This window comes from Anneissia japonica, unplaced genomic scaffold (assembly GCF_011630105.1).
Source record: "Anneissia japonica isolate Jap-2015-1 unplaced genomic scaffold, ASM1163010v1 scaffold287871_len1641731_cov197, whole genome shotgun sequence".
Taxonomy (NCBI): Eukaryota; Metazoa; Echinodermata; class Crinoidea; order Comatulida; family Comatulidae; genus Anneissia; species Anneissia japonica.
The window spans coordinates 164,093-171,352 of NW_022712275.1; positions in this window are offsets into that span (position 1 = coordinate 164,093).

Here is a 7,260-nt window from a genome sequence, read left to right on the forward strand (position 1 = left end):
TTGAAGTTTTATTTTTTGACTTGCACATAGGCTTACTCTATTTCCAGGTTTATCTTTTTCATCAAGGATCTTTAACAAACTTTTAGCTCCCAATCCATGAGGAGCTCTAATGCTCAAAAAATCACTCGGCTGATTGCTTAATAGATCTTTTTTTTAGGTCTAATGCCTCAGTTATACTGCCCTCATGAGGCTGATTGATTTAATAGTTTATTGATTAATAGATCTTTTTTTAGCTCTACTGCCTCTTTATACTGCCCTCATGTTCTACTGCCTTTATAATACTGCCCTCATGAGAAGCTCTAGAAACACTTGGTTGATTGATTAATAAATCTTTTTTAGCTCTACTGCCTCTATTATACTGCCCTCATCAGAGCTTTCGAGATTACAAGAACTTGTTAAGATATGACCATGTTTCTATTACTGACAACTAAAAATGACCATTAATCAGTTCATCAATATGCCGGATATTGCTATTCTTGCTACTTTTACGTCACTGTGTATTGTGAAAAGAAGCTTTTTTACAGGTCTGTCTTATGGATGACTGCATTTAATTATTATAATTGTGTTTTAAAGATACATTTTGTCATAAAATTGAGCAAATCTGTCACAGAGGGTGAGCTTTCTAAGCCTTTAATTCCAGTTTTAAAAGTACTTTTGTTACAATGGGTGTGAAAAGGAAAAACTGTAATATAAACCTAAGAATGGAATCAGGTTTTTTATTGGATTTCAAGAAATGTGAAAGAAGGAAGAAGTCATATATTATTTAATAGCTTTCTTTTGTTTATTCTATTTCACCAAACACAAAGATCTTTAAATTTCCATCCACTTTTGACATACCCAGATTCAGATAAGCTTTTATATGCATAACAATGATAGCTTTGTAGTCTTTTGCAAGATGAACAAAAACAACATAATGTTTTATGCTCAGTATATTTTGTATTGGATTTTCAATTGGATTTTTTTTTTTTTTTTAATGACCCATAAAAACTTAATTCCTGTGAGATAATTTTGGTGGTGAATTGAGCAAAGTAGAAGGCAACCCTCTGAACTTATCTAAAGAGTGTTTTGTATTTTTTAATGTACAGATGCACTATTTTGCACATAGGACCATGACTTTTAAACCCATGTTTCTGAAAGGTGGACCTTTTGAGAGCCAGAAGTCCAGGATACGGGGCGCCGTTTAGGACATTAGCAGTGTCCCAAACAGCGCCCCATAAAGGATGCCTAAGACCCAGTAATCAAGCCCTTCGGAATATTATTTTAGCATGTAAGGATGAATTGCTTTATCTTTTTGTCTTTTTTAATGCAGAAGGGTTAGGGATGGCTCAGAAGGGGTTTATTGAAAATGTTGTTGAGCTGAATCATAGAAACCCTGGTTGCAGGCCTTTAATTAGTTCTTGCGACCAAGCTGTTCCCACAGCTTTTACGTAGATGGATCAAGTGGAACCCAACTGGTCTGGGCTGCCCCACTGTCTAAGATTGCCATTTCTGGCCATGTAGAAGAAGTGCCATTGCCATAACATTTTGTAGTATTATAGACCCTTGAAATTAGCTTTTCTTTTTTGAATGCGTCACTGTTTTACAAAGGTACTAACCCTTCATTCAACATTTCAAATTTCCAACTCACAACATATTTAAGCTTGGCGGCAGTTAGTAAATAGTAAGTGGATGATCATAATCTCTTATTTGATTTGTCCCTGAATAAAATGGAAAACGCTGGACAGTAAATGATGGCTCTTTGTTCTCAGTCAAGGAGTAAGCCACAAAATCAATGCGTGCATCACACAGTATGAAGGATAATCTGAGCAGACATTTCCAATAATCAATAATGAACAATACTGGTACAGTTGAAAATGTCTGAAGTACAAGAATATTAAAATGACTCATGGTCAGGCACTCAAAGTCTATGGCTGGAGTTTTGTCAAGGTATTTTGTCCTACTTGATGTTATGGAGGTACTTATTATACATCCATGATGTTTAAATAGACCATGCAAGGTTAGTTGAATATCAGAAAAGAAAAAGAAAAAGAGCCTTAAGTCTGTGTTCGCATTGGATTAATTTTGCCCAAGATGATGGGTATACTTTACCTTGGTGAAATTGTACTGCTTTTCACACTTAAATTAGATTTTATCACATTTCATTCAGTCTAGAGATACATTCTGTAAAAAGTTCAGGAGTACACCAAAGAGTATAGAGGTCTGACTCTTTTATTTGCACGCAATGAAACAAAATATGAAGTATTACCACAAGATAGGGGTGCCCTATTGGAATTCAAATAGAGTTCTAAATTCGAACAGGCATTCTATAAACACAGTCGATACAAACAACTTTGTTGTGTATATCTTCCTTTTTTTTATATTACAATTTAAAAACATAATTATCATGTATAAAAATATACTTGCAAGATGATTGATAATATTTACTGTACTGGTAAGGTGTGGGATCCCTTCAAGGCACTTTGGGTAGCCCGTAGATATCGGCCACTCACCCTCTTATTTGCTAGATCTGAGACACAAATCAAAAGCTAGACAGTTTTTTGCTGTTCCCCTCCCTTCTACCCTCTTCCTTTTACTGCTAGTATTTAAGTAGAGGATTACCTAGTAATACACAAAGTTGTGAACTTAAATATACATTAGTACTGTATTTGTAGACATAGTAATCACTTTGTAGGCCTACAACCTTGAAAGCAAACAATCGAAAAGTGAAACAAAATAATGGTATTATTACAGAAATTATGACTAAACCTGGACTAAACCAAGGACAATACATGATGTCACTGTTTACCTTATCCAGGGTAGGACCTCCCTGATTTGTTGAACTATTTTGTATTAGAGAGTTATTAAGTGTGATGATGGGAAAGCTATAGAATCACTGGAAAATTTGTCTGAGCACCTCCTCCCACTCCCCCCACTCCCCCCTTTTCTTTTCCAAACATGAAAAAGTAAATTTATGGAAATAAATGGCAAAAGCTTAGACAGTAACAACCAATATGGTATGGTAAGTATGTGCGTTAGTCAAAGCCAATCATATGCTGTCTTTTGCCTATTTGGTATGGTTAGTGGATGAAATATTTCTATTGAACACCCCTTTTCAAAATCTTGGATGTACCACTAGACTTTAGTTAGCACTACATTTTCAGAATCAAAGTTAGTACCATCTCATCCAATCAATCTATATCTTGTATGATGTAATTAATGATTAATGATGACTTACTAGCTGCTATGACCAGCTGTATACCATTGTATGATACTACTAGGGTATGATCATGGTAATGCTACAGTAATTATCACATTTACTTCCTGAAATATGTTGTATATGATGTGGCATTATATAGTCATAGTTAGTACATAAGTGCTGTAAGTTCAATTAGCAATCAATTAACCTAATTTAGTGGAGTTAGTCAACTAGTCACTGATTGTGGACATTAAATTGTAATTACCTAACTAAAACATTTCTAATATTTTATCAAATTTTTAGTAATGTATGGGTTTGTTTTTAAATGCAGCCATATTTTTAATTAACACCATCACTTTAAAATGCTCAGAGGTAAATTTGGTTAGTAACAGCTAACAGAACTAAACCATGGTGTATTTTAAATGATCAAGCGTGTACTTGAGTTACTATCTTGAAAACTTGCAATAACATATGCTGCAATTTTCTGGGTTGGGATGGTCTGACATTCCATCCACTGGACTTAAAAATTTGGGAAGTGAGAGGTGAACTGGTTAAGGTCGTCCCCCGTCCCTGATAATTTTTTTTAGATCTTTGTTTTCTCATGCATATTTTCTGATAGCATTGTATGTGATTTTTCAAGGTGTCGGTAACAATTGGCCTTCTAGCAATAGGTTTCTTTTTTTTGGGAAAGTCCTTGTAAAGTATACCAACATTGTCAATAAAGCTGGTACACAAAGAAAATTTGGCACAGAAATATAAAATTATGCATGAAAGCTTAAAATAAAATTTTTTAAGGATTTGGGGATTTTTTTAAGTTGGAAAACTGCAAAAAACTTTGTAAGAGTTAGAACATCTGGATGTTGAATAGAAATAAAGAATAAGAGTCAACAATCAGATTTACAATTTTTTAAGACAATATTTGTGACATGCCTGGCAATAGGTTCTTATTATTTAGCAAAAAATAACATGGCTTTTTACGTTATATATTTATATATTATTTTATATAATATATAATATTTTATATAATATATAATATTTTATATAATATATAATGTTTTATATAATATATAACCTGCCTTTGAAAAGGGGACTGATAATGAAGCAGCCAGCCTTGGAAACAGTTATTATTTACATTTGTTAGGTTACCTCTGTGTGTGTGTATATGAACAATAGAGATCTTCAGGATATTATTGTCTAGTGTTTTGAAAAAGAGAAATGGCCAACATCCAAGGCTGTTTAATTCACTATGACCATGGAAGTCTTTTGTTTTGTTTTTAAATTCTAAAATGGCACTTGATTGTTCCTTAATCACAGATAGGAGAATGTTATGTTATTTAGAATTATATTTATAATAAACACTTTGGTGTTGGCCGTTTGTATCAGCTTAACTGAAAATGTGATTAAAATAAATGAATGAATTACTTAATTAATTGATACCGTAATGAATTAATAAATCAAAGGGCAATGTCAATAGTTCATTCATGTAAATTATATGCAAATATAGTATACTCTATCAGCTATTTTAGGCAGGCCTACTATAGCAACAGTATAGCTTATCAAACACATCTGCATCTCGTGAAGGGACCATCAGAAATTGTTATGCCACTTCCCTTCCCCCGTTCCCCCAATGAAAAATCATTGATCCGTCCCACCTGAAAGTGCTATCCTAGTTATACAAAAATGGTCTAGGCCTATATAAATAATTGTAGGGGTTCAGGCTCAGTGTATGTACAGTAGATACATTTATATATAAAAAATTGTCATCTCTGTGACAGATGGATACAAGATATAGGCCCAATACAGATTTTTATAATAGAATAATTAAAATAAGATGAATTCCCTTTCTGTTACTACTGTATTTTAAACTATGATGCATATAGTACTAATATGATTCCTACCAGCATAATATCTGCATGCGAATTGGAACAAGCAACACATGAATATAAACAATATAGCATATACCCCCCTCCCCCCCACCCACCCACACTGCATCCGTCTCAGGATGTAGGAAACTAAAATAGAAAGCTAGGGTGAATGTATATCATGATTTTCTTATAATTTACTTTTTCAAGACATCCATCCAGTTGTAGACTATACCTACTTCTTTCATTTTCAATAGTTATTCTGCATGTAGTCAATATTCTCATTGTCCTTTTCCCTACCTTCCGGTTGCCATGCCATTAAAATTCTACAATGATATTGTGTTTCTCTTCTCAAATTCCATATCTGCTTCCACTATTTCTTATATTTGTCCTAGGTTATTGTGTCATGTAATTCTTATTTCAGACCATGTAATTGTAAATATATTTAAGCATTTATTTGGAAAAAATTGTAATATTTTATTTTTTTAACATTTCACTACCATACATATTACTACACCAGTACTCCCATCTTGAAACATATATTTTCATCTTAATTCCATAGTGTCTAGACTTATTATTGAAGGAAACTCTTGCGTTATTGGTTCTGTTTTGTCTCTTCTACCATCTCTATTGCTTACTTTTGTCCCATGAGCATCTATATTGGCAGATAAAAGACTCCACCATTACTATTTTTGGTATGAATGGTTCTTCAACAGTTCTAGATTTTTTTCACTAATTATTGTTATTTTCATTATTAATGTTTGTCTTTCTATTTCTCAGTTGATTATTTTTATTCTCTTTTGCCAGTTTTTTAGTGGCTTCTGTACATTATCTTACATATTTCCTAAATTCATTTGCTTATAATATTCGGTTCTATTTTCTTATGGAATCTGTGTTTTAGGTTTTTAAATGATGAGCTGTTTAAAATGATTCTAGAAGTCACCTGTTGATGTATTTCCTTAACTTACTTTTAATTTAATTATTTAGTTTATTAATTAACATTAATTACTTATGATTCATAATTATTGTAGTTCTTACATGATTTGGTTTATTGATTTCCATTCAAACACATTAAATGAATACATCATAGACCAATAGTGTTAACATAGTCCCAGCATAGATCATATGTATAATATGCTCTATATCATCATAAAAATAAGCCTATAATCTATCTATTGTCTATGGTTTATGATGCTGTCAGTCAGGTACTAATTAAAATCATGTGATTTTTTAAGGATTTGGAATGTAGGCCTATACAGGCACATTCAGTGAAACCGAGATGGTGGTCACATGACCCGCAGTGTAAAGTTATAGGAAGAGGAATTGTTATGGTTTAAACGACAACCTAATGAGTGTGCAACAGGAAAAGGAGCTGGAAATGGGAAGGCATTAAGATTTTTGCAAAATACTGTAGTGTCCTCTTACAGTCATTTTAGTGTTCTCTGTGTATTTTACACTCTTCTCTTATTTGCTCTGCCTGAGTCAGTCTGAGTGAGAGGTGGCAGAAAATCCAGGAGGTAGGCATTCCCCTACCAAAAATATGAGTCAGTCATTTCAGATCTCAATCATTCAGTTCTTGGAAACAATTAAAAATGTTCTGTTCGATATTTTTAAATTTTTCTTTTCAGTAAAGTCAGATAAAATATTAACAATCTATAGACCTCTGCTACACTATTGTTGAAACGGACATTGATCCATTTCACCAAATACATAATGTTTTTTTGGCACTCGTTTGAAGGTTCTGATTAAATTATCTTTCAAAATAATGGGAGGTCCATTGAAAATGTAATTTGTATAGCCCCCACTAAGGGCCCAAAATTACCCCTGGTCCCCATTTTTGGTGTGTCTTTAAGCTATTTCCCCTAAAAAAAAAAAAAAATTTGGAGAAAAAATGCAACTTCAATTATCTTTTTTTTTTCGCAGAAGCCCGAAAGAGGACATTATTATCTGCATAGCCTACCATAAAATACAATATCATCAATGTAAAAAAAAAACCATCTTCAATTTTTGTTTAGGCAGCAAATTAATGTATGCAGTATGTTATGAGGAATGGAAAATTGTAAATAATAAAAAATAATTTATAATTTATAATCGGCATTGCCTGTCTGTATAACTTTTATTTTGTCCTTGCAGAGTGAATTCTCTGAATTTCAAATGAATAAGTAAAGGCTACATCAATATTATTTTGACCAAAACTCCACACATGAAAATTCTTTAGGTTTA